General features: G+C 36.2%; 1 long non-coding RNA gene across 1 annotated transcript in view; it reads left to right on the top strand.

The window, feature by feature from the left end:
• The first annotated feature begins 4,195 nt into the window (after positions 1 to 4,195).
• LOC147578997 (uncharacterized) overlaps positions 4,196 to 27,823 on the top strand; it is a 123,546-nt gene continuing 99,918 nt past the window's right edge. Inside the window, exon 1 of the long non-coding RNA XR_015253110.1 lies at positions 4,196 to 4,302. This is a non-coding gene — a long non-coding RNA (uncharacterized LOC147578997). The remainder of the gene's footprint in view (positions 4,303 to 27,823) is intronic.

The following is a 27,823-nucleotide window of genomic DNA, read 5'->3' as shown; positions in this document are numbered from 1 at the left end:
ATAAGGCCTCCTGAATTGCAACAAGGCTAGAAAAAGAAACGGGGTACGCTGAACACGCAGTATTATCTCTGCATGCCAAATTGTTTCTTCCTCTTTTATTTCCTAAATAAATCTCAAGACTGTTACCTCCTCTATTCTTTACCCAGCTATGCCCATTCTCATGAGTCAGGTCTCATCATTTCTCAAGAGAACCACTGCAATAACCTCCAAACTGTCTTCCGGTTTAACCCTTCTTATCCATCACCCACACAGCTGCAGACATACTCAAAGTAACATGAAAGTTTTACCTATAAGATTCTTCCAATTAAATCTTTTCAGTAACTTCCCATCATGTACAAAGTGGAAATAGAAATATCAGAGAATGGAAAAATAATCCCCTTGACATGACAGCTGCCTATTTCACCAGCATCAATTCTGGGTTTACATTTTCATTTTGTGCCATGGGTTTTCACTTCTGCCACCCTGAATATACCATGCAGTGTCTTTGCTCATTCAGTTTCTTAATCTGGAATGTGTTGCATGTCCCTACCCCATAACCCCTCAGGATGAATTAGCTGTGTCTCATCAACACTTACAGAATCTCTGGTACCTCTATTAATTAGTGATTTACTTCATCATGCACAACAATCTGTGCAAGTGCCTAAATAATTCATTGAACTATGAGATCTTTGAAAACAAGGGCTGTGTCTTACTCATTTTCATCCCCAGCTCTAAGAGATACTTGGCACATAGTAATCATCTATAAATATGTGTTAAATGAGTAAACTGTTCCTAAGCAAAAACATACCTTGAAATTCATTCCTTTGCCTGTGTCCCTTTTACCCTATTTATGTCTTGGCATTCACTTCCATGGCCCTTCCCTAGTCCACCAGCTTGAGTTTGGTTTTGTGCAGCCTGGTTACAAGATAATAATCATTGCTCTGTTACATTCCCCACTTTTGTACTCTGCCCATATGATTGAATACCCTGGCACCACATGAGCTTGTATCATTCTTGGGCACTCTGTTATAAGCCCAGAGAAGCCCACCTAAGTTTTCTGCAATTAATCTCTTAAACCAAGTCAGTTTCTTGTAGCCCATAACTATCTTGTTCAATAGATTCCTGCTTATAACCTCAGCTACAACTCTGTGCTCATTCAAGTAACTAATAATGTCTCACAAACAAGGCTGTTTCACATTCTAACAATAGACTCTTAAAAGATGTGCATTTCTACCACACAGTGGGATCAAGAGTGTAACCATGATAATAATACAAAACAATAGAAAGAAATTCAATTGGAACAACAGAAGAATGTGGGCAGCAATCTAAATGGAATTTCCTGTTTTTCTCTGAATTCTAAAATCATTGGTGCCAATTATGAACTGTATTTTAAAAAGCAGCCCAACATTGAGTGGAAAGTGCACTCAATCTTCCTCCATTAAGTTTTGGTCCTACTTCAAAATGGTAAAGCCAAGGCTTCTTCTTCCAATATATTGATTGATAGTTTTGAAATTATGATTTGGGACCAAGTACATTAGTTGTACTTGCGCCTCACAAAGAGTACATCAATTTTCACTAATTAGTGCCATTGAATTAAGTTAAATTATGGGGAAAATGAGACACAAATGCATAGCTTAAAAAGCCTGGATGTTTAAATAAATATTGTTCAGAGATTAAGTATTGAGAATTTATTAAATATAACTTGATACCTTTTCCTAATATGTCAAGGGAGAAGAAAAAGTATAAAGATACCTGAATTTAAGGATATTTGGGGAAACTATTTATTTTGTGGTTTGCTGTTAAGGAGACAACTTATACAGTGCATGTGAGGGTTTTTTTCTAATAGACAAAACCTCCCACAAAATTGCATATATACGTGTGGGGTGTGTATATGTGTGTATGTGTACAATGTACACTGTATACACACACACATATATATATTCATATATGTCTTTGAAGACTTGAAAAACATATTTCCTTAATCCTATTTGATTATTTCAGAATAAGCATAATATAAAGATTATACTATTCCTTTTAAAATAATGAATTTAATAATTCAATGTTTGGTCAAATATAATAAATAACTCTACACTTTGACAAAGTGTTAGCTTCATCTCAAAAAGCAACAAATCCATCTCCCAGGCTATGCATTATACTTTGGCCAGTCCTGCTACAGATTCTAATGTTGGCCATTCATCTTCTGTCAATTACTCTATAAACACCAGTTTTTCCGGGATTTATAAATAGATCATTTAAAACCAAAATAAACCAAGGAGCATTAGTTCTGTCCTGTCCTTTATACTAAAGATAAAAAATCATTCTTGAGTTACCTCAGAAAAATAGAATGTAAGGGAAAGCATACTGTTTGATTCTACAATAAAAGACCTTAATTAATGATAACTCTGTATGGTGGGAAATGATTTTACAATGTCAGTGTTTTCAAATCTCAAATTATCCTAAGAGTTTGGATAATGTCCCATCACTGTTTATTTTTGTATCTTCTAAACACAGACACACACACACACACACACACACACACACACACACACACACCAAATTATTCAAGGCATTCATCCAGAACTCAGAAAACATATACTCATGCAAATTGTAAATTGTTCCAGATTGCCCAACACAAGAACATTTTACCCATCCGATAACTATACTAAAATCAGTGGAGGATCATAGAGCCTTTTTGAGTATTGAGGGCTCTTGGAAAACAAAGGGAAGGTTAAAGCCATGCTGAACCTCCGGACATTTTACCCTGAAGATGAGGATGGAGAGCAGAGGTTCTGGTTCTTCCACAACAAGGAAAAGGATTCTTTTCAAAAAAAGGAAGTATCAAAGGACTGTGAGCATATTACTGTTTTCACGAACATTAAATGCATCTGCACTCTTCATACACTCTTCAGAGTATAGTCCTGGTGTCTTCTCTGTCCAACGTTTCCCAGAGCTCCTAGCCTGAGGGTGAGTTGATACTGCTCTCCTGTGTATTTCTATAACAGTATTTTATGAAAATGCTCCTTTAGAGCACTTATCACAAAATTCCAGGAAATCTCTCTGTCCTCATATATTCTGGGATCCTTGAGAGCAGGGACTGTGCCTTTTGTACCCTTATATGCCCCGCACAAATGCCACCACCACTGCTTCAGCATGTTAGCACCATGACAGGCATGAATGAGTGTGAAACAATCAGAGAACGTTAAATGTATGTCAGGCTGAGTAGTTTAATCATGGACCATGGATAATGGGGAGCCAAAAAAGCCCATGTCACAAATTCAAATTCCTGCTACGTTGCCAAGAAAGTGACAACGAGTAACAGGGAAGGGCAGAGAAGGACAGGGCAGGGCAGGAAAAGAAAGGAAAGGAAAGGAAAGGTAGGGAAAGGAAAGGAAAGGGAAGGGAAGGGAAGGGAAGGGAAGAGAAGGGAAGGGAAGGGAAGGGAAGGGAAGGGAAGGAAAGTTAAGTTTTTCCAGTATTAAAAAAAAAGCCGTAAGACAAGCTATAAGGTTGATGACAAACCCCGGTCAATAGTTGGTCATAGTATCAGGGAGACAAGATAGAACAATGTGTACTGTGGGAAAGACATTCTCTGGCCCAGAGATATGGCTCTCTTCTGATCTGTTGTGGCAACAAGGAGATGTGGTTACGTGTTGTTAAATGTCACCAATTTCTAAGAAAAGCCAGAAATCAGGTGATTACATGACATATCAGTTTTAACATGTTGGCTTTAAATATAACAAAACACACTTTGAGTTTGAAATGGAGACCATCAGAGATTTAATGCCCTCTGAAGTGCTCTTTGCAAGACGGACAAAGCCGAATCAGTACTTTAGGGTGTTTTAGTTTTATATCAGGCTGTTTAAATATTCCAGGCTGATGCACAAACATATTCAAATCCAGTTCCCAAGGTATTGTGTTTACAAGCATGGTGACAGTGGCATGAGACACTGTCACGTCTCATGACAATGAGAGCCACAAAGATGTCCTAATAATTTTATAGTCTTCTGCTATGTTTCCTATTATTTGACTCTCCTGGGTGAGCACTTCAATGGTACAGACAAGTCAGTTCATATATCAGGATCTCTACATTTCAAACGTTTTTGTTTCTCCCCTTTACTTTTATCCCTGCTATTATGTTACTGTTTCTTACTACATTTCCCATAATTCCCCGCTATGTTCATTTCACCCAGCCAGCTCTTTTTTTCAACCTCCCTAGAATCTGACAGGCCACAGAAATATCTGATTTCAAAGAGATGCTCGCATTCTATACTGATGCCATGTAGGAGTGTAAATGCCCAATGTCACACTGCTGAGTGGAGAAAGGTAAGAAAAATCGTTACTAGTCTTTATATTCTCTAATCTTTTAAAATCTCTTGAAGAAACAGAAATGTTTTATTTTTTAACCACTGTCTTAGTTACTTTTTTTTTTACTCCATCTGTGCAAACCAAAATGTAGTAAAATTTTTGAATGATAGAACTGGAATGTGTACTCAAAATGTGACACCAATAAGATTGCAAGGAATATTGAAGGAAATCTTCGATAAGACTGACAATGACTGTGACTCCCAACAGCATGAATTTGAGTATAAATCTTATACAAATAAATGAATTACTAAGGAAAAATTAAGCTGCTATCCTGCCTGATTGATATGCCATTATAGTAATACAAATAGATTCATTTAAATTAGGCTAGAGGCTTGATTAATTTTTTCACAACCAGCAGAAAACATGTATAAAGTTCCTACTCAAATAATTTCATGATATGATGACTTTTCACATTTTGCAAATAAAGAATCAACATTTAAGACAAGAAAAAATGCAAAGAAAATTTGAATTGGCTAAAGAAAATTTAGTTACTCTAGTAGTAACAGGATTTTTTTTTAACTAAACGTGAGTGTAAATCAGGCAATCCTATTTTCCAACTGGTGGAGATTATGGATCTGTATTAAATATATGCATTTGAAGATTATCTTTGATTATTTACTGGCTTGGACTGATATAAAATTGGTATATTAAAATATGCCATGTATGTGGTTAACCCAGTTGCAAATCATTAAACCATTATTTAGTAATTAGTAGTGTTCTTATAAAAAGAATGAGGTACATGCATCATTTATTTTCAGTGCAGCTTTGCATAATCAGAATAATATGCAATTTGATCTATTAAACTACTAATTAAATACAAAATATTTAATATGTACCAGAGAGTTGTGCTCTGAAATTGCACAATTATCCATTGTGTGGTTATTTCCTTCACTGACCCTTCCTCCAAAGCATGGGAGAGTAATCCATAAAATACTTTCAGGGAAAAGGGAGTATTAAGAAACAATGAGAGCCACAAAGATGTCCTGAGTTGGTCAATAGTGTTACACTTCTCCAGGCAAGTAGAAAAATCTAATTTGTTTTCTACCTCCTTCCCAAGCCCCTTCTTTGTGCCTTTGAATATGTGTATAATTAATAAGATGGCCCCAAACAGTCAGAAAAAAGGAAAAGAGGAGCAGTTTAAGTGTCTAGATTATTGAAACATTGGATTTCTTTCCAGTTTTATTGAGAAATAATTGACATATATCACATCACCGTATAAGTTTAAGGCATACAGCATGATGATTTGATTTACAAATGTTGCGACATGAATACCACCATTGGTTCAGCCTACATACATTTTTTCATTTAGGTACAATAAAAAGAAAAGAAAGAAAATAATAAAGGGAAAAATAATCTCTTGGTAATGAGAACTCTTAGGATCCACTCTCTTCACAACTTTCCTATCATACAGCAGTGTTAGATGTAGTCCCCACTTTGAACATCACATCCTTAGTACTTTTACACAGAGTATTTCTTAAAAAACAGGAGGGTTTTTTTTTCATTCTTTAATTAGGGAGCCTATCTTTATGAAGATTCATATCCCTGACAAGAGGTCGAAGCCATATATTCTTATTCTTTTCTAATTTAGTTTCAGTGTGCTATCAGATGAAATCTTATCACTTTATTCAGAAGTGCTTTACTATGCTCAAGAATCTAGCACTGATCAAGAATCTAGCACTATCAAAGTCAGCCTCATACATCATTCAAGGTCTTCCTACATATCAGCTCTTTTGCTACTTTTAGAAAAATAATAATGAGGGTGAAAACAATAAAAGCAAATGTCTTCCAAAGTATTGTGCCAAATGAATTACATTATTTCATTTAATTCACTGAGGTAAAAAAAAAGGGGGGGGGGATTGAGATTATGAGAGGTAACCTGACTTGGCTTGAGTCTTACTGCTTCTGTTTCGCAAAACTGAGCCATATCCAAGGTTATGTGATTCAGAACTAGTGTTCCTAACCTTCCACTATATGCTACAAACTTCACAATATGCCAATAATCCTTAAATGTCCTCCGAACTCTCTCTAAATGAAACAGACAAGACTCTTCGTATACTTAGTATTGACTTATTCTTTTCTCAGTGCCTTGGTTCATGTTGTATCCTCTCTTAAAGTGTGTACTTTGTCACTTAGCCAAATATTCCTCCTCTTTCAAGGCATGAGTCACATGCCTTCTCCTCCACAGCGATTCTGCCCCAAATGAATACCTAAGATCTAAATCCATTCCTATTCCCATAGTGCCTAGTGTAGAGATACAAAGGTGATTATCTCTCAGTAAATGTATTCCCTGAAAGCACTAAGAGTAAAGACACAAATAATCCATTATAAAACCAAGGATGTTGTCGTGCACATTTGATTCCCTGTTACAAGAGATAGGTTTGCTGCCTCATTTCCTGTGCCAGCTTTTCCATCATCAACAAAATTTTCAAAAAGATGTTCATTCACTTTCTGACTGTCCTTGGACTGTGTCCAATTTCTTTTTTCTGAAGAGGTTCCAAATTTAGTTTTCACTTCAAGTGTGGCTGCTGAATCCAAGCAGTATAGAGTCAGAGCAGGAGTTTTCCTTGCAGAGAAATGGGATCTATTTTAATTGGGAGGCAGAAGGAACCGTGCTGTGGTTGCACCTGTTATGTTATCAGGAATGGCAGGCTCCATCCCTCTTCTGGCTTTTCCTTCCTAGTATTCTTGCTCCATTTACCCTCAGTCAGGTGCATTAAACACTTCCGGGGCAAGTCCCGCATGGCCATGATAAGTAAAAGAGAGCTCTTGAGAAGGTGGTGGATTCGCCAAAGTGCCAGTAAAGTATATTGCATGTTATTCCAACACCATTAACAAAATCCTAACCTTCTGGTGCCCAAACTCCTCTTTGTCTCTCTGAGAAGGCCAGGGCATGGCTGGCTGCCAAATTGTCAGGCCAACGAGTGGCTCACTCTGCACCCTACACTAGCCTGACTACATAGCAGAGTTGCCATTTCTTTTTCTAGGCATCATCAGAACATAGGTATCATTTCAAGGATGTCAATTTAGAGTCACTGTGCAATTGTATTTACAGAAAAGACAGCGTGGTGTAGTGATTGAATGGACTCTGGAGCCAGACTACTTAGGTTCATATCCCAGCTTTGATACTTACAGGCTGTGTAACTTTGGCCAACTTATTTGACCTCTTAATACTCACCTTTTTCAGTGAGTATTTCAGTTTGTTTTCAGTTTGTTTGTTTTCAGTTGTAAAAACAGGGATGATGAGAGGTCCTACCTCATAGGATTTTTGTGAGGATTAAGTGAGTTAATCTTTGTTAAGCATGTAAAGCAATGATAGCCCTCAGGAATGTTAGCTAGTATTGTTTAATTTTTGTTGAGTAAATAAATAAATAACAAATATATCGTATAAGACCATTTTTTACTTCTTTTCTTCCTTCTCAAGACCCAAACTCTTTGAGAGCAGAAAGCGAGTATTACCCATCTTTGTATATTCTCAGCACTTCTCAGGAGGATGACACATCGTACGTGCCAATGACTCTCCACTGAGTACTTGAAAGCTGTGGTAATTTGAGAGAAGGGTAAAGTGAGGTAGAGTTTAAGGTTGTGATAGTCCAAAACATTTAGGAGTAAGGAGACTGTTATGTTGGGAGGCTTCTCCCCATCTGTGTTGAAGTCACACCCAGAGTGATGGAAGTCGTTCAAGTGGGGAGAGGAGTTAAGAAACAGGTGTCAACAGGTCTCAAGAGAGAAAAACTTATGAACCAAAAACAGAAGAAGGCATCAGCATGGAGGTGAGGTTAGACCGTGGGCACAAACTGTATATAAAAATTTTTTCATGGGGCGCCTGGGGGTCTCAGTCGCTTGAGCATCAGACTTCAGTTCAGGTCATGATGTCATGGCTTGTGAGCTTCACGTCGGGCTCTGTGCTGACAGCTCGGAGCCTGGAGCCTGCTTTGGATCCTGTGTCTCCCTCTCTCTGCCCCTCCCCTGCTGTCACTCTCTCTCTCTCAAAAATAAATAAACATTAAAAAAAATTAAAAAAAACACATTTCCATGAAAAGGGGGTTATGTTATCAAGAGGCACTTGGTGAAATAGAGGAAAGCCAATGCTAGTATAAGATGTATGAAGCTTCCATTTACAATGACTGCCCTCTCTCTCTCTCTCTCTCTCTCTTCTTTAAAAATATTTTAGGGGCGCCTGGGTGGCTCAGTTGGTTGAGCTCCCGACTTCGGCCTAGGTCATGATCTCACGGTCTGTGAGTTCAAGCCCCGTGTCAGGCTCTGTGCTGACAGCTCAGAGCCTGGAGCCTGCTTCAGATTCTGTGTCTCCCTCTCTCTGCCCCTCTACCGTTCATGCTCTGTCTCTCTCTGTCTCAAAAATAAATGAACATAAAAAAAAATAAAATACAAATACTTTATTTTTAAGCAGTCTCTACACCCATTGTGGGGCTTAAACTCATGACCCGATATCAGGAGCTGCACACTGTACCGACCGAGCCAGCCAGGCACCCCTGCCTTATCTCTTTTTAAATGTTCTAAAGTCATTTTCAAAACAGAACTCTTGATTTTCCTTCATTTTCTCCCACCAAATACTTACATATTAATAACAACATTATGAACTGAATTATGTCCCTTAAAAATTTGGATGTTACCCATCCCCTAGTACCTCAGAATGTAATTACATTTGGAGATATGGTCCTTAAATAGATGATTAAATTATACTTGTCATTAGAGTGGGCTCCAGTCCAATATGACTGATGTTCTTACAGGAGAAAAGAACATTGGTCACAGACACATGCAGTTGGAAGGCTGCAATGACACAGGAAGAAATGCCCATCTACCAGCCAAGGAGAGAGGCCTCACAAGAAACAAACCTTGCTGACCCCTTGGGCTCAGACGTCCAGCCTCCAGAACTGTGCACATATGTTTCTGTTCAAGCTGCCAAGTCTGTGCTACTTTGACACGGCAGCCCTATCCAACTAATACAAACAGCAAGAACAATCTATTTTGCCCCTAGTCTTGTCATTTCAGTAGGTTGCATCATCATCCTTATGGCTGTTGAAGTAAAACACCAAGGACTTTTTTTTTTTAATTTTCCTTTTTCTCTTGCTGTTTGTACCTACATCTAATCCATCGGCAATTTTTTAAGTATACTTTGAACTATGTCACAATTCAGTGTAGTAAACTCTATAACCCTAATTTAAGCCACCATTGCCTCTCTTTGTCTACCTCTTCAACCAATTTCCTATCCTTCTGCTCTGAAATTTTGCTACAGTCACACTGATTTTTTTTCTTTTGTTCATATATGCTAGATTAACACTCAATCTTGGAAGTTTTTACTTTCTCACTAGTTATTATCTCTGCTTATAATTATCTTTGCCCTCCTCCCCTGAGATCTCTCTATCATTGGTCCATCTGGTCATTTGGGTGTCAGTTAAATGTGTTCTCAACGAGAGCTTTTATAACTTCTCAGTCTGACAGCGCTGACATAACCTAGCTTCATTTTCATATGTATTTTATCTGATATTTGCCATTTATTGTTGGGTTGCTATAGAATGTTGATTGGGATTTAGGCTAGAGTTGGCAACTTGTTTGCACTTGAAAACAGGAGATATTATTAAATATCCTTATATATTTTTCTTTGTTAAGAAATATCAATGTAAAAAAAAATCTACAATGAGAGCAGACAATCCTCTTCAAGGCTTATTCAGAGGAAACAAAACTGGCCCTACTCTCAGTACCATAATATATACAACCACCCCATAAAGAATCTATAGAAATGGGTGGGGAACAGAGAGGGAGGAGGCTCTTATTCATCCCTCCCCCAAAGCCAAGTATGATAAAGGTTAGAAATTGGGGGTGTCTGCAAGAAAGAAGTATCAGCATTCCATTCCCCATTGTGTATCTACTCAAGGTTGTTGTGTCAATGTGCCTAACTAAAGATGGCAATGACTTCACAAGAGGAGAGAACAAATAACATTGGACTCATCTGTGATCCTACTGATAGTTGAGGCAGATATGTGAATGTTTCCCATGAGTAGACACCTCATAAGGTAGATGGGCTTTAGCTGTTTTGCTTGTGTCCAACCATGGGACAGTGGCCAGGGGAGGCCATGGAGTGTACCACTGGTAAAGGGAGCAGAGGCAACAAAAGAGGTAGAATAATCTCCCACATTATGAGGGTCTATGGTCAAAAACCTCAGAATGTCCTGTGAAAATCTCATACCAGGGCCTGACATGAGTGGCAGAATATGGATACTTGCCATGTAAAAGGTACCAGCCACAACAAAGCATTTGCAAAAAAAAAAAAAAAAAAAAAAGTGACAACAAAAGTTGCAAAAAGAGACATGTGTCTTCTTGTCTCTCACTCCTTGCTGCTTCCAACAACTGCCTATAGGTGAAAAAGAGAGCTGTAAGGCTGTGAATCAGGTATGAGACTAGACTTTTATTTTTGTTTAATCTTTTTAACATTTATTTATTTTTGAGACAGAGAGAGAGAGAGCATGAACAGGGGAGGGTCAGAGAGAGAGGGAGACACAGAATCTGAAGCAGGCTCCAGGCTCTGAGCTGTTAGCACAGAGCCCGACGCGGGGCTCGAACCCACGGACCACGAGATCATGACCTGAGCCAAAGACAGATGCTTAACTGACTGAGCCACCCAGGCGCCCCTGAGACTGGAGTTTTAAACATGGAGAAGCTAACATTTATTAAACAGCAAGTATCAGAGAATTATGGACTCTTCCCTTTAAGACACACAAAAAAAATGAATTTAAGAGAAAACATAGATTGTACCTAGATTAGAGATTTCTTAATACACTAGCTACAGTTTATTACTATAATGTATAATAGTTCCGTGTACTCTTGTGTTACTTCTGTATACACAATGCCTAGAAGAGTGTCTGCACATAATACAGTATAGATGACTAGTTGACTTTGCATTTTGGTTGGTAGTTGAGAATAATAAAAATGCAAAGAATAGACAGAGAAGCCAGCTTTGATGTTCTAGGCATAGTTAGTTTGAAACAACCCAAACACTGCGATTAGTCTATGTGATTAGTCTATGGTCATGGTCAACAGTCCATTGAAAGTCCCAAAAGGGGTTTGCAGAGAAGTTCTCCTAGCAGCCTCAAAGTACTCACCATAAATACTTGAACAATTGACTACCACTGAGGATACTTCTCTCTGATGGAATCAACAGCATCTTCTGCTGATTTGGAGGTTTTAGGCTTTATTGCTGAAACTAGACTATGATGGGGAGCAAATAAGTCTTGAAGACAACTATGCTCAGGGGTTAGAGGAAGAGTTTTGTAGTACCAAGGATCTCCCTCCACAGAATGATTGGCAATGGAATATTTTGAGGAACAGCCAATTAAGGTATTGTATAAAACTCAGAGAGATGCAAGGCATTAATATGCATATGTTACAGTGTGGGTGCCTCCTTTACCTTCTACCTTCTGCAGTGTGGGTGCCTACTACCCTTGAGTTTCACATTGAACTGATTTCTCCTGGGTGAAAATGTGAAGGAAAAGGTGATAAAGGCAGGTAGATGAGGTAGTAAGAGAGACTGGTGGTCACCTCAGGAGAGTGTGACATCATTAGAATCTCATGTGTCCTAATAAGAGCCAGTTCACCTGCTATGTAGAGCTATCCATGACCAGTCACTGGTTATCAGCAGAAACACCAACAGCTAATAGAGGACTCCACCAATGGCCAGTTAAGCAAAGAGGTGCCTGCCTCTCCTTTCCCCTTCCCCAACACCGATTTTTCTCAGAGTAAATTCTTGCATATAAATCTTTCTGACTAGTAAAACCAAAAAAGAAAGGATGATGAGGGATGCACCTGTGAACACATTTGATCTCTACTCAATTTTTTATCCAAAGTCTTTTGATTAAAAAAATTTTTACAGTGTCAACATTTTTTAAACATTCAAAAACTAACTTAAAAACTTTGATTTAAAAGGTTGAAATTTAGAGCAGAACTTTTCATTACTTTTTTTCATAACTTTTTCATTACTTTTAGTTGCTTTCAGTGGTTTTATTTATTTTTTCAGCAATCCCTTTTATGTGTTACAAGGCAGAGAAATACAGACAGTTAAATGAAAGCCATCCACCCCACTCCCCCAGAGACATAACATGAATGCTCTAACTTGAAGGGAATGGCAAGGTATGTACTGATGTGATGGGCAAACATAAAATCTACTCTAAAATTGGGCTTTAATTTGATGCTTAGTAAGTAGAATCATGGAAGAAAAAACACTCACCTATGGTATCAGGAGGTTTCCAGTCTAATCCCAGCTGAGTTGGCTATTTTTTATGTAAATTTTGGCATGCATTATATCTTCTCTGGACTTTGGATATATAAAATATCTAGCATCCCTTCAAAATATGAGTGTCAGTGACTACTTGGGGTTGGGAATCACCCTATGGCTGTTTTTGGAGCTCCATCCTATACAGCCTTCTTGCTGCCTAGGTCCTCTGATGGAGTCTTCACTTACAGATGGGCCTGAAATGAAAGCCAGCCTAAAACCTCCTTAGCCTAGGATAAATAAATCATCGTGGTTGCCAAGTTGTCCTGAGTTATAATAATAAGTCATTGGTTTTACCTATGGAAACAATTAGCAATGCTTCCTATTTGGAGATCTATAAGAACATGATCTGACAAGTATTTAGAACTTAAATTTTGAAATTGTCTACCAGTGAGAAAAAATGTTAGGACTTCCAATTTTACCACAGAGAAATTTTGCATCATACTATTTTTGGAACATATATGGAAAATAAAGTAAAAAGATGTAAAAGGGACTAAAAATTTCCCACTTCACATTTTCCAATCTATTTCCTGGATAGAATGATTATTAGTATTTACTGAATGCCTCTCATGTGCCAGGAACTATTGTAGGCACCCAGGATGTAGGAGAGAACAACAACAAAATTATCTTCCTTTATGAAGCTTATAGTCTGATTAAAAACGTACATAAAAAATTAAGTGAAAAAATATAATGATAAGTGGTAAGGAGAAAAGTGACATTAGCATGGAGATAGGAAGTGTTAGGGGAGTACGTATTGAAATCTTAGATTGGGTGGCTGGGAAAACTTTATAGAGGAATTGATAAGTCAAGCCACGCAGATCTCTGAAAAAGAACATTCCAGCAGATAGAATAACAAGAGCAAACAATCTGAACTGAGAGTGTGACTAGAGGTTTATAGACAGTAAGAAGATTTGTGTGAATGAAGTGGAAAGAAAGATAAAAAAGGAAGTGATATTATTACCAGGTGGTATGGGGTTGGGGAGGGGGCAAGGATACATGTCATAGGAAGTACTTTGATTTTTTGCTCTGAGGCAGAAGGAAAAAAACAACACAGGGGCATTTTTTTTTTTTTAAAAGAGTGACAAAAAAGTCTGGCTATAAAGGGTCATGCTGGCTGTGTTGAAAAAAAGACTGAAGGGGTAAAGTGTTACTCAGGAAGACAACAAAGACTTCCAATAATTCAGAAATAGGTTTGTACCAGTGTAGTCCTAGAAATCCTAGGACAGTAGTCCTCTGCCCCTGTATCCATGGGGGATTTGTTCCAAGACCCCTGTGGATGCCCCAAACCCCAGATAGTCCTGAACCTTATGTATACTGTTTTTTTTTCCTATACATAAAACACCTATGATAAAGTTTAATTTATAAATTGGACACAGTAAAAGATTAACAACAACTGATAACAAAATAGAATGATTATGGCAATATACAATAATAAAAGTTATATGAATGTGGTCTTTCTGTCTCTTTCTCTGAATATCTTAATGTACTGTACTCACTCTTCTTGTGATGAGGTGAGATGATACAATGCCACATGAGGAGATGCCATGAGTTGAATGATGCAGGCACTGTGAGGTAGCATTAGGCTACTATTGAACTTCTGATGATTCGTCAGGAGGATCATCTGCTTCCAAACTGTGGTTGACTGTGGGTAACAGACACTGCAGAGAGCAAAACAACAGATAACAACAAGGGACGACTGTAATTCAATTCTCAGTATGATTTGAAGGGAAGACCAGCAATGGTTTAGATGTGGGGTATGGAACAAAGAAGAGATTCAAGGATGTCCCCCAATTTTTAAAAGTTTATTTACTTTTGAAAAAGAGAGAGAGAGAGCACGAAGAGGGAGGGGCAGAGAGAGTGGAAGACAGAGAATTCCAAGCAGGCTCCATGTTGTCAGCACAGAACCCAATGCGGGGCTTGAACCCACAAATCATGACCTGAGCCGACATCGAGTCGGACATTCAACCGACTGAGCCACCCAGGCACCTCATGGATGCCTCCCAGTTTTTAACCCTAAGGAACCAGAAAAGACATAGTTGTCATAAAGTGAGATGGAGGGACTGTTGGAAAAATTTGGTATGGTTTAAAACATCAGAAGTTTAATTTTAGACATGCAGTGAAATAGTAGGCAGTTGGATATGAGTTTGGAGTCAGGGAAGAGATCCAGAATAAAGATATCAGCCTGGGGTCATCGGCATATAGATATATTTAAGATAGGGGCACCTGGGTGGCTTGGTCGGTTAAGCGTCCGACTTCGGCTCAGGTCATGATCTCACGGACTGTGAGTTCGAGCCCCGTGTCGGGCTCTGGGCTGATGGCTCAGAACCTGCAGCCTGTTTCAGATTCTGTGTCTCCCTCTCTCTCTGCCCCTCCCCTGTTCATGCTCTGTCTCTCTCTGTCTCAAAAATAAATAAACGTTAAAAAAAAATAAAACTTCTTTAGATATATTTAAGATAAAGAGTAGACGAAATCACCGAGGAAGTTGTTGTAGGTGAGATGAGAATAGATTTAAACGAATCTTTGGCTGAATTAGAAATTTAGAGGACTGAAGAGAAACCAGCAAAGGAAAACAAGAATGTGGAACCAGGTAAGAGGAAAGAAAACTAGGTGAATATGTTGACTTGTAGGTGAGAGTAGAAAAGTTATCTATATATAGATCTTATATGCATAATCAAATGTATATGTATGCAAACAAATGCATATACGTATTTGTTTATGTGGGGTGGGGGAGTTTCTTATTTTATAAAATGGGAGCACGCTATACTTAATCATCTAAAATCTGCGTTTAAAAATTAACTTATCATGGAAGAAATTTTTTTATCATCTTCACTCTTTAAAGATGTTTTATTTTCAAGTTTTTGATTGTCCAGGATTATTAAAACAAAGTATTATGAGAAACTTAAAAAAAACACACTAGAGTGAAAATATTGGCTGCAAATTTTTCAACAGTTGCTCTTTTCTATTTACTTTGCAAAAATCCTCTTTGTGAAAAATAGGAAACCAAAGAAAAAAACCAAAGTAAGGAATGAGGCAGTAGGAACCAAGTAGAAAACCTATCCAATTGTCCTTATATTGTATTATTGCTATTAATACATATCAACGCATGCTGATTCTCTTTTGTTAGAATGAGAAAGTCGGCTTTGAATAGAGCAGACATTTTCATGAAAAAAATTATGAAACATCTGACAACTTCCACTTGCTCTTACCAGAGATAAAGGTGCTTTTTTTTCCTCGAAGATTCTAACATTTGTTGCTTTTACAAAGACAAACTCTATAGCAAATCACCTGTGTGGGGGCTCCGTGATTTTCATTAGATAGAAGAGATGGACAATAAGTAAATTAGCAGTGGTTTCACCGTGTTACTATTAACACATGTAAGGCAGCAAAAATATGGTGCATTATTTCACTCCATCTGGAAAACAGTGAATGAGCTGAAGGTATTCTTTTAGAAGATATGAACAGAGTATCTCTCAAAAGCTCTTCTTAGTTTGCCCCTAGGTTTCCCCCAAATGATGTCACTTTCTAAACCATGAATTAGCTGTGTCACAAGACATTTCATCTACTAAAACATAAGTGAGAATCAAATACATGATTATTAAACAATGACTACTTAGCAAGAAACTGTGGTAGGCAGTTTGTACTTTGCATAACGTATCAGCTTGCATTCTGGTGTTCAGAGTAGAGGGTATCAAATATCCCTTTAAAAGTAATTTTTTCAAAGGGAATAACAAAAATCTTATGGTGCATACTTTAAGGACTTTATTAATCAGAAGTAATTGCCAAGCACAATTTTTCAACTAGTAGTTTCTATGGTCCAAGTGCCAGAACAAATCTGACATGTCATTTGAAATTTTCTGAGTATTTACAATAGACATAAAAAACAACAGTCAAGCTGCCTGTATGGAAAACTGTCATGAATAAAAATAACAGAGATGGGCCAAGTTAGTCATTGTTTTTCTTCCTCAAATGCCTGTTAAGTGCTATTCTCCTTTATATTTTTTATTTTAAAAAATCAGCTGAATTGAAGTAGATTTCATGTGCAAAAGTGCTTGCTGAACAGATTTGTAGTAAACAAGTAAGAAAGGATTGCATGTTGTTGAAAAGATTTCTAAACTGGTATTCTAAATCAGGCATGTAATCTCCGCTCTGTTGCTGACTAGTTAATCTTGTCTTTTAGGTCCTTATGGCTCCTGTTCTCTTTGTAAAATGAAGAAAGCAAACCATGACTAAGCATCTGTTCATGAGAACAGGCAATGAGATGCTGAGCTGTAACTTCTAGATTAGAAACCAATACGGTTGGAAAATCCCTTTATGGGATATATTTTCTTCACTAGTCTGGAAATTAAGAGAAGAAATTTTTAGGATATGTGGGCCTTGGTTCTATTTTTAGAACCTTCATAGTTACCTTCATAGTCTCAGTTCTTTCTTTTTTTCCTTTTCTTTTCCTACGGAGATGGTTTCTCTTTTAATTTGTTCTATTTTATCTGAGAATTTTTGTTTATTTTCTGATTTTACTTTGCCCTATTTAGGTTAAAACTTCTTTTAGTTTCCATTCTCTTCCCTTGCTTTTATATTTTGTCTGTTCCATTTGTAATCCCTCTGAACTGACTTTCTGTGGCCTCAATTGTGCTCTTTAACAACAGTTACATATTTTAAATTCTTATTTTTGAAAATAATTCTGGAATTTTTGGAATTGAATTTTGTGTGCGTGCGCATCTCCTACCTCACAATAACTATTTGTTGAATGACCAACTTTCAGCCTTGTCTCTGCTGTTGTTTGTGTTTCTTTTATATAGATGCCAGTCTTTTCCATATCTTTCCAAGAACATGCAACTGATGTTCTCTATCAATGTTTTGAATGCCTTCTTCCTTTCAGAAAGTAGTTTTCAAACTTAAGTTCTTATTCTCATGCTTCATGACAGTTCTTGCCTTTTCTAAGACCTCATTTCATTTGTTTGCTTATTTGCTTTGTTTCTTGAATATTCAACTACCCTTGAATGGGGTATGATGAGTTTGAATCTAGCATTTGGTGGAGCAGAGACTTTCTTTCTCCACCCCCCTCCTCCTCCCCTTCCTTCTTCTTAAAAAATTATTGAAATAAAGTTAGTATGCAATGTTATATTAGTTTCAGATGTACAACATATTGATTGGGCAATTCTGTACATTACTCAATGCTCACCACAATAAGTATAGTTACCATCTGTAACCATACAAGGTTGTTACAATATTATAGACTATATTCCCTATGCCATACCTTTCATCTACGTGACTTACTTATTTACTGTATAACTGGAAGTTTGTACCTCATACCACCCTTTGTCAATTTCACCCCCCCCCCCCCCCACCACCCACTTCTCCTCTGGCAACCACCATATTTAAGAGTCTAGTTTTTGTTTATTCATTTTTTTAAGTTTCCACATATAAATGAAATAATATGGTATTTTTCTTTCTCTTTCTGACCCTTTTTACTTAGCATAATACCCTCTAGGTCCATCCATATTGCCACAAATGGTAAGATCTCATCCTTTTATGGCTGTGTAATATTCCACTATGTATATTTATACTATACATAAGCAACTGAAGTGTCCACTGATAGATGAATGGGTAAAGAAGCCATTCATCTATCAGTGGGCACTTAAGTTGCTTCCATGTCTTGGCTATTGCAAATAATAGACATATGGGTGCATCTATCTTTTCAGGTTAGTGTTTTCATTTTCAATACCCAGTAATAGAATTACTGGATCATATGGTATTTCTATTTTTAATTTTTTGAGAAACCTTGATGGAGCTGAGACTTTCATCCCCTTCACTGTATATTTGTTCTACTCTAGCTTACTATACACGTCCCCACTCAGATCTAGACCAGGAAGCATCTTGATCTGACGCACAAGGATTCTAATTCACTTCATTACATCCAGTAGAGCTTTATTAGTGGGGCTGGTGAACTGAGGTTCCGTCTCATGCAGGTTCTCTGACCTGGGAAATTCTGTGTCCTTTTCTACAGAATTGTTTTGTGTTGGTTTCAGCCTATCAATAGCCAATGTTGTAGCTGGACTGGCCCTTGTGGTTCTCGGTATGATTGCAAGATGCCCTTAGCAAGTACTGCCAACTTTAAAGAGACATGGTTTATTACTTGCAAGTCCTGGAATTACACAGCACATCTGGGGCCACATATGTGGTTCTGCTTTTATTGGGGTCAAGGGTGGGGGCCAGAGGTTTTGCAGGATCAATCTTTATTGGTGAATTATAATCATAAGAGAAGGAATTTAAAACACAAAAGAGAGGAAAACAAAAACAAAAATAAAGGCTGAAATGGTCAGTTACCACAATCAACCAAGATCTCTAAAACAAAGGATAATGTGAGGCACGTGGGGGTGGCTCTTTATCTATATAGTTGTGTAGCTGATAATGCATTTATTGAAGAGGATGCCTCAGCAATAAAGCTGAAGTCAGACACTTGTATTACAAAAAAAGAAAAACCAACTGTTAGGGCTTATCCTACAAGAAGAAAGATAGGTAGGAAACACTGCATCTCAAAGCACACGGTGCTTCTGTTGTTCTTCCTATCTTTCCTGACAGCAATGTTTTATTCTTCAGCAATTTAACATCATACATTAACGTGTGTTTCTATACATCATATCCTACTTCCTGCCATGTCACCTGCAGGTGTTGTATCATTGAAGGGATCCAGGTAGAAAGAAAGCTAATGGGAGTGGAGGGACAGAGTCTCTGCATAAATAGCCCCTGAGCATTTGGGACTATGGGTGACAATTTTGTATGTCATGCAGTTGATCGGATGGTGGGCAATAAGATAGTGCTGAGGTCAGTATGCTTTTCAATCTCCCTCTTTTTTTAATTCGGGGAGAGGGTTTTGCGGTAGGGAGAGAGATGGTTCTCTGCCATGTTCTAATTCACAGGTTGGAGATGTGTTGAGTATTCCAAGGTTGAATTTTTCAATGCATCACCGTGTTTTCCATGGTAGGAATGGACCTCTGGGCTTTACTAAATAGTTTTTGGTTACATTTAGTTTACTCTGCTGTTTTAAGTTTTTGACATTTTAGTCCTTTTGTATGTTTTCATGGATATTTTCTGGGAGGTTGAGAAAAGTCACATCATGCTCTGCAGAATGTCTACATGTGAACTAAAGAGCTTTTGAAGCTCATCTGAAATCAAGCCCAGTATTCCAGATTGCTGGTTATATACGTCCATATTTCCTCTAAGACTTCTGTGACAGTTATTAGATTGGGCTATAAAATATTGAGAGTATATTGAAAAACACATAAAGAAGCACTTTCATGTAGAAATGCAAGGTCATAGCTATAAAGAATCCAGGGTCCCAACTTTTATATTAGTCTACTACTGAGTTCTTAAACAAAACTATACCATTCCAGGTCTATAAAATTTAAAAGGTGATGAGAATCAGAGAAAATATTTATTTGAGTTTGTAAGGAATGAGTTCCAAATTTTCACATATTCACATTAGTTTCTGAATACAATTGTAAATAACTGCCTGTGCTTGTTACGTTTATTGTAAATAAATACATAATACACTAGACAAAAAAAGAACTTTGAGCTTGAAATCAAGAATTCTGCAGCTCCGTTTCCAACTACATTGTGATATTACCCTTCATCACAAGATGATAGAACTTTAAAAGCTTCTTAGAAATCAGTTAGAATGATGGTTCAATGTACTATATGCTACATCTTTTTTTTTTTTGATAAATTTACAAATGTGATGCCACCTCTAAGAATATGGTAACTTTTCCATTGGATATTTGTTGATTTTTACTGATAATCACTGTGTGATTGAATGATTTCCCATTCAGATTTGTGTAGAGGCTGTCTAGAGTTAGTGTACATAATTTATCTTTGCAACTATAAGAACATAATAATAAATATGCAATATAAAAGTACAGCCTAGAAATTCTGACCTGACCTTTCAGTCCCCTCAGTTAAAAATAAATTATTGAGGTTAAACTTCTTGATTTTAGACATAATAAAAGTCAAGGAGAAGTACACTACCCTGTCAAGTGTTGCACTACTTGCAAAGGAAGAACCAAGAGCCCTGAATCAGGCTTTCCACAGTATTACACAATCTAGCAAGACAGAACCCATAGATATTGCCCCCTATGTTGATATCATCTGTTCAAGATTCTACTCTTTGGTGATTTTCCTTTGTGTACTATGTCAGTTAGGATTGTTTGGAGCTGCTCTGCTACCCGTATTTGCTAACTTTCATCATTAAGATCACAAAATGGTTGTTCTGACTTTAAGCATGGCACTTAATCACAGTCATACAGGAAGAAGGGGAATTAGGCAGAACAACGTGGTGGAATAAATCACCTTTTGCCTTATTAATCCAGAGATATATCGTATGGATACCCCTATTTATAAAGGACTCAAGAAGTATTTTTTAAGCAAGACATTGGCACCTCAGGCAAAATTCAGTTCTTTACTGAATATCTAGTATTAGCTAAATATTGAACAATTGGAGGTATCTACCCCGTATATACTTGTGTTGCTGTTGATGTGAATGGATATTTGTAGCAATTGTCAAGAGTAGCTAAATTAATGGGATATTATTATTTAAATCAGTTTCAAATTATAATATGGCTTTCCTAAATTTTTATTACCTGCTTTGTAATTCTTCTAGTACATATGATCTTTTCCTTTTAAAGTCATGTTTCCATTGATAACCAATGTTGCTCTCTTTTCATATTTCAGTGATTGATTAATGATAACTCTATAATGATGGGGATTTTTCACTCATAAATTGCTCCTGCTGTACTAGGCCAACTGAGTGGCATCTCTGAATCAACCAACTCATGCTAATGTTTATTCATTAAAGTCTTACGAACATCAGAGTGAACTTTGATGATATTGTAAGCTACCAATCTTATTTTTCAAATGAAGCCATCCCCAACAATAAAATTATAACAACATTAGGATGTTTCACAGTTTTTGAAAAGAACTGGTCTTTAAGAATACCTTCCTATAATATTTTTTTTTCTCAAAAGATTGATAAAAGGTGAGTATCAACAAGATAGTGACATATTCTCTGGGAATATGTAGACCACAATGATTCTTTGTTTTCAAATAAGTATATGTTTATGCCTTAATGAACCAGATTTGAGATTATAATTAAGATTTTATTGTAGAATTTGAAATTCCTAATGAGAACTTGTGGCTGACTAAATGGAAAAGTGAGGTGAAATTATCCCCGTAGTCAATGGTTCCTCTCAAAAAAAATTTTTGTAATACATTAATGAACACAGAAAAAAATGGTCAAGAGACCTCAAAGAACAGCTTCCTAGAACATTATTTTATAATCTTTTTCATAAATAGTTCTGTTTATTTTGTCCTTATAATATCATGTTTCTCATCAGCTCTCAAAAACTTAGCGGATAGAGTTCCTTAAAAAGAAGGCATAAGTAAAAATAATTAAACCTAAATTTCTTTTACATGAGAAACAATATTTTTAAAGGATATTGTGTTCCTGGTCAAGGTCTGCTGCACAAAATTGTAAGACTGTTTATGAAAATCATGTAAAATGAGCTATGAATTATGGGTAAGGAGCTCTTTGTGTAATACCAACAGGTAAAATTCACATTTTATTGAATATTTATTCTTAAGAATGAAAATGGCAGTTCCAGGCATTGTAGATGACTTGTACTTAATTGCTCTGTCTCAGTATTCTTAGCTGTAAGATGGATATAATCAAAATAATTACCTTATGAGATTGCTGTGTAAAAGGTTTATAAAAATGCTCAGAATATTACTTAGGAACTGCAATTAGTAAGTGCTGCCCTCATTAGTAAAAACATGGATCATCAAGTTCAGTACGTGCCATTTATCTTCATACCATCTCCAGCCTTTCCTTATTTATTTATTCCAAGGTTTCACAAGAAAGACTTCTCTCTGAATTTCCAGTTGAGATTGGGTATGAACTGTAATTCAGATATCCATTAACTGTCATTTTATGTGTTTTTACAAACTACCGTCCTCTATTTTATGCAACTTCCGTGTTAACTAAACCTGCCAGGAAAAGTCTAGGTATGCCAACATTCTTTGGTATATATGAAATACTTGGGAATAGCTAGCCCCTAACCTAAATCCTTGACATGTATGTGCACACACACACACACATACACACACACACACACACACACACACGTGCATGTGCTTTGAAGCACTTTTAACAAAAAACAAATTAAATTGACAGAAAATGATAGTAGAAGCATCATATATGGTGAAAAGGGCCCATGCTACCAATACTATAATTGTTCTCCACCTAAATTATATTAAACAGGTAAAAACTTTGCCTGCTAAAATTTAAAACTATTGCTAAGATTTTGAGTAGCTTTTAATCCTGGCAAGAGTAATTCAGTCTCTCCTCTATTGCTATGCTTCTAGTTGTTGTAGACTATCACTGAAACTGAACTGTCTCTGAGGGAAATGTCAGGATATGATATGAACAGATTTGGTGAACAAAATAGGAAAATATAAAATGGGTACTTATATTCTTTAAGTTTTGATATTATTATATTTCTTAAATACATCTATTAAATAATTCCAGATCATTAAGAACTGTGTTTTCTATGTGTGTGTGTGTGTGTGTGTACACACATATATATATATACACACACACATATATATACATATATATATATATGTTTGTGAATATATACATTATATATATACATATATATGTAATGATTGTGAAAGAAAGACATAGCTTAAAGAGTTTTCTTCATGTGCTTTATTATGCTCAGAAAAATCAGAATTTTATCTATGTATTCACACAATTTCAGAAAACAGGAATTTAGCTATTAGGATATTTGAGCATCAATTTTTCACTGCATGCAATAATTAAGTAATACAAATGGAATTGTACAATGTTTTAACCCAGTGTAACTTTGTATTACATTATTGATACCATTTTTCCTATTCATCTCAAACATAAAAAGTTGAATTTCATTTCTCTGACAAAATATTTTCATATATTAAATTAATAGTAACTAGTATTAATCAAGAGCGCACAGTTTTCTGATCATTTTTAATAATGATTCTTTTAACTCCCTGTAGAAAAAAGTCAATATTGTCATCTGTGTTGCAGAGATGCTAGAAATATTATAAATGCATTGATGATATTAAATTCTTAAAATGTTTCAAAATAACCAAAATCACTTCAGCAAACTATCTTGTTTGTGCATCATTACTTAGAATAGAAGAGAAATAATGACACTTAATCTTAAATTGGTAGTAAAAGTTAATGAACCTCTTTTCCTTTCTAAATTATACTGCCAGCATGAGTTAAAACTAGTTTAATAGTCTGTGCAGAATATGTAGATACAAAGTCTTAAAATCTATTGTTAAAAATCCTGTAGCTCACTACAGTTAGTCATTGAGTAAGGAAACCAGGGTTTACAAACAGGGCGGTGGTCACAACAACAGAAAGAGAAAAAAAAAAAAAAGAGCATATAATGCGACTGCTATTGCAACTCCAAAATATTAAACTATGTATGAAGGAACCTTTACCTAATGCTAGATTATCTAACCAATCAAGAAATCTCATACCAATGGACATAATAGGTATATCATATCTTTTTAGAATAGTGGTTGAAATATCAGCAATTGTAAGTAAGAAAAATTATATACTGTTTCAAGCATTTTTTTTAATCAAAAACTTTTTCAATAAATCTAAGAATATTGGGCCCAACCTTTTTTCAAAGATTCCAAGAATATAAACCATAGGTTATATCTGTTTCTTTTACATAATATTTGCTGTCAATATTATAAGATATTAAAATTAGCATAGAAAAAAATAGAATTTTGCAACTAATCAGTTTTCAACTAATTATATCATTTTGAAATGATTTAGTGTTGGAAAAGCAAATAATAAATACCTAAGTGAACAGTCAGAAGGGATATGTTGTGCAATAAATAACTACATGTGGATTGAGAGAGATGCATTTTTTTAATTTGCATGAAAACAGTTTTTTATTTAAGCATTATGAATATACAGTATTATATTAGTTTCACGTGTACAATATAATGATTCAACAATTCTATATAGTATTTATTGCTCACCACAAGTATAGTCATCATCTGTTACCAAAGTTATTACCATATTATTGACCATATTCCCTTTATTGTCATTTTCATCTCTGTGATTTATTTACTTTGTAACTAGAAGTTTGTACCTCTTAATCCCTTATATCTATTTCCCCATTCCCCCCACTCACCTTGGCTCTGGCAACCACCAGTTCGTTCTCTGTATTTAAGGGTGTGTTTTTTCGTTGATCATCTTTTCTCGTTGTTTGATTGTTTTGTTTCTTATATTTCCCGTATGAGTGAAGTCATGTGGTATTTGTCTTTCTGACTTATTTCAGTTAGCATTACACCTTATAAGTCCATCCATGTTGTTGTAAGTGGAAAATCTCATTTTTTTTTTATGGCTGAGTATATTCCATTGTGTATATATACCACATCTTTTTTATCATGAATGGATAGATGAATGCTATTGATGGTTTCTTGGGTTGCTTTCATATCTTGGCCTTTGTAAATAAACATAGGGGCACTTCTATCTTTTCAAGTAGTGTTTTCATTTTTTGGGGTGAATACCCAATAGTGGAATTACTGGGTCATATAGTAATTCTATTTTTAATTTTTTGAGGAATTTCCATATTGTTTTCCACAGTGCTGCACCAATTTGCATTCCCATCAACAGTGCTTGAGGGTTCCTTTTTTCTACTACCTTGACAACACCTGTTATTTCTTTTCTTTTATTCTAGCCATGCTGACAGGTATAACATGATATCTCATTGTGGTTTTCATTTGCATTTCTCTGATGATTAGTGACGTTGAACATCTTTTTATTTGTTGGCCATTTGTATATCTTCTTTGGGAAATTGTCTATTCAGATCCTTTGCCAAGTTTGAAATTCAGAGTATTTGGTTGTGTGTGTGTGTGTGTGTGTGTGTGTGTGTATGTGTGTGTTGAGTTGTGTAAATTCTTTATATATTTTGGATATTAACCCCTTATTGGATATGTCATTTGCAAATATATTCTCACATTCAGTAGGTTGCCTTGTCATTTTGTTGATGGTTTCCTTTGCTGTGCAAAAGCTTTTCATTTTGGTGTAGTCCCTCCCAATAGTTTATTTTTGCTTTTGTTTCCCTTGCCTAAGGAGACCTATCTAGAAAAATGTTTCTATGGCTGATTTAAAAGAAATTATTGCCTATGTTTTCTTCTAAGAGAATGTATTCTAAATACAAGTCAGTTCTATCAATACTGGGAGTTTGGTCCTGGGGTTAGATTAATTACTTACATGTCATGACTCCAGAACTAGTATGTATGTTCACCTAAAAGTTATATGATCTAAAGACAAACTGACTTAAATGAATGCATATTCCTAAATACTGTTCTAAATTGTGTTTTATTTTTTCTATTACACAATTCAATATGCAGCTGAAAACAAAGCATGAGTTTTGCTGATCAAAAGTTAATCTTTCAAAGTTGGAAACAAGACTTAATTCTTGAAGGGTAAAGAGTAAGGCAAGAAGAAAATAAGACAATAAATGATTTCATATACAGGTTCTTTCTTAGACATTACAAAGCCTCTATAGACCAACTGGGCACCTAAACATAATAACATCACCACTAAAATCTTTATTAAAACTGAATGGCATTCTCTGCTTCTGAAAAATGGAATACTACCAAAGTTCAATTCTATCTGCTGTACTGAGCAGAGAAACCATTTACAAGATATAATGAAGCAAGAATCTCTTTAAAAATACATGAAGGGCAAATGTGTTTTCTTTATGAGCTTCACAAATTTGATGCACGTTCTAATTTCTTTCTGTTGTAGCTTCCAGGGGCCCATTGATCTTGTGGTGTGGGAGGACTGTTACCGTATGAATCTGTTACCAAAAGCTATATGACAGCATTAATTAAGTTGTGCTTTGGGAAGATGAAAGCAAGCAAGATGCATATTTGCTTTTCTGCCAATAAATGCTTAAGTATAGCAATGTGCAGGAATTACGGGTACATTAATCAATTTGATTTTGTTTTCTTCTTTTGTTGGGTCTTTTATTCTTTATTTCTTTTCTTCCTCTGTTCTTTCCTTCTTTTTTTCTCTTGCTTTAATGATAACTTCTATATTTGTAATTCAAGGGCAGTTATTGGGGATGAATATTAGGCATAGATGAACTACAATCTCTCATGTAGAGAGAAATTTTAAGAAAAACACATAGAATAAAATTGAGGCTCAAGAACCATCGGAGACCATGAGCAGCCTGCTTAAATAATTTGTAGCGTTTAATACATGTGTTGGTGTTTTGTTTGCGTTTTGCTGGAGGAGAAAAGCAGCTCTTTATATGTAAAACTCTTACTATATGAAGAATCACCTAGAGTCACTATTTGAGGAAGCTGGTTCCTCTTTTCATGATTGTCTGCATAAGTATCTTTCTGACATTCTTTCTCTTATTCCAAATCAGCTTTAACTTCATTTGCCAAGTTGCCTTTCTTCCACAAAAATTTTTTTAAATGATTATGTTCACAAGTGTTTTGTTGTTGTTGTTGTTGTTGTTGTTGTTGTTGTTGTTTTAACTGTATCTGTGTAGTGGTGCCTGGGTGGCTCAGTTGGTTAAGCATCCAGCTCTTGGTTTTGGCTCAGGTTATGATCTCACAGTTCCTGAGTTTGAGCTCTATGCTGACAGTGCGGACTCTGCTTGGGATTCTCTCTCTCCCTCTCTCTCTGCTCCTTCCCTGCTTGCTCTCTGTCTCTCTTTCTCAAAAAAAAATAAATAAATTCAAATAAATAAACTAAAATAAACTCTATCTGTGTAGAGGGACAAAATGTAAGGTTTAAATTTCTTCCATGTGCTGAATTAGTCCTCATTTCCTTCTCCAATCTTTTATATTTTTAATGTTGTTTATATTTTTGAGAGAGAGAGAGAGACAGAGAGACAGAGAGAGAGAATGAACACGGGAAGGGCAGAGAGAGAGGGAGACACAGAAATCAAAAAAGGCTCCAGGCTCTGAGCTGTCAGCACAGAGCCTGATGGGGGCTCAAATTCATGATCTGTGAGATCATGACCTGACATTGAAGTTAGACGCTTAACTCACTGACCCACCTGGTGCCCTAAACCCTCTCCAATCTTTTGTCTGGTCTTCCCTCTACATCAAGGTATC

This window comes from Puma concolor, chromosome B4 (assembly GCF_028749965.1).
Source record: "Puma concolor isolate L17-30 chromosome B4, mPumCon1.1.hap2, whole genome shotgun sequence".
Taxonomy (NCBI): Eukaryota; Metazoa; Chordata; class Mammalia; order Carnivora; family Felidae; genus Puma; species Puma concolor.
The sequence above is the reverse complement of the archived record's forward strand: the minus strand, read 5'-3'. Positions and strand labels throughout refer to the sequence as shown.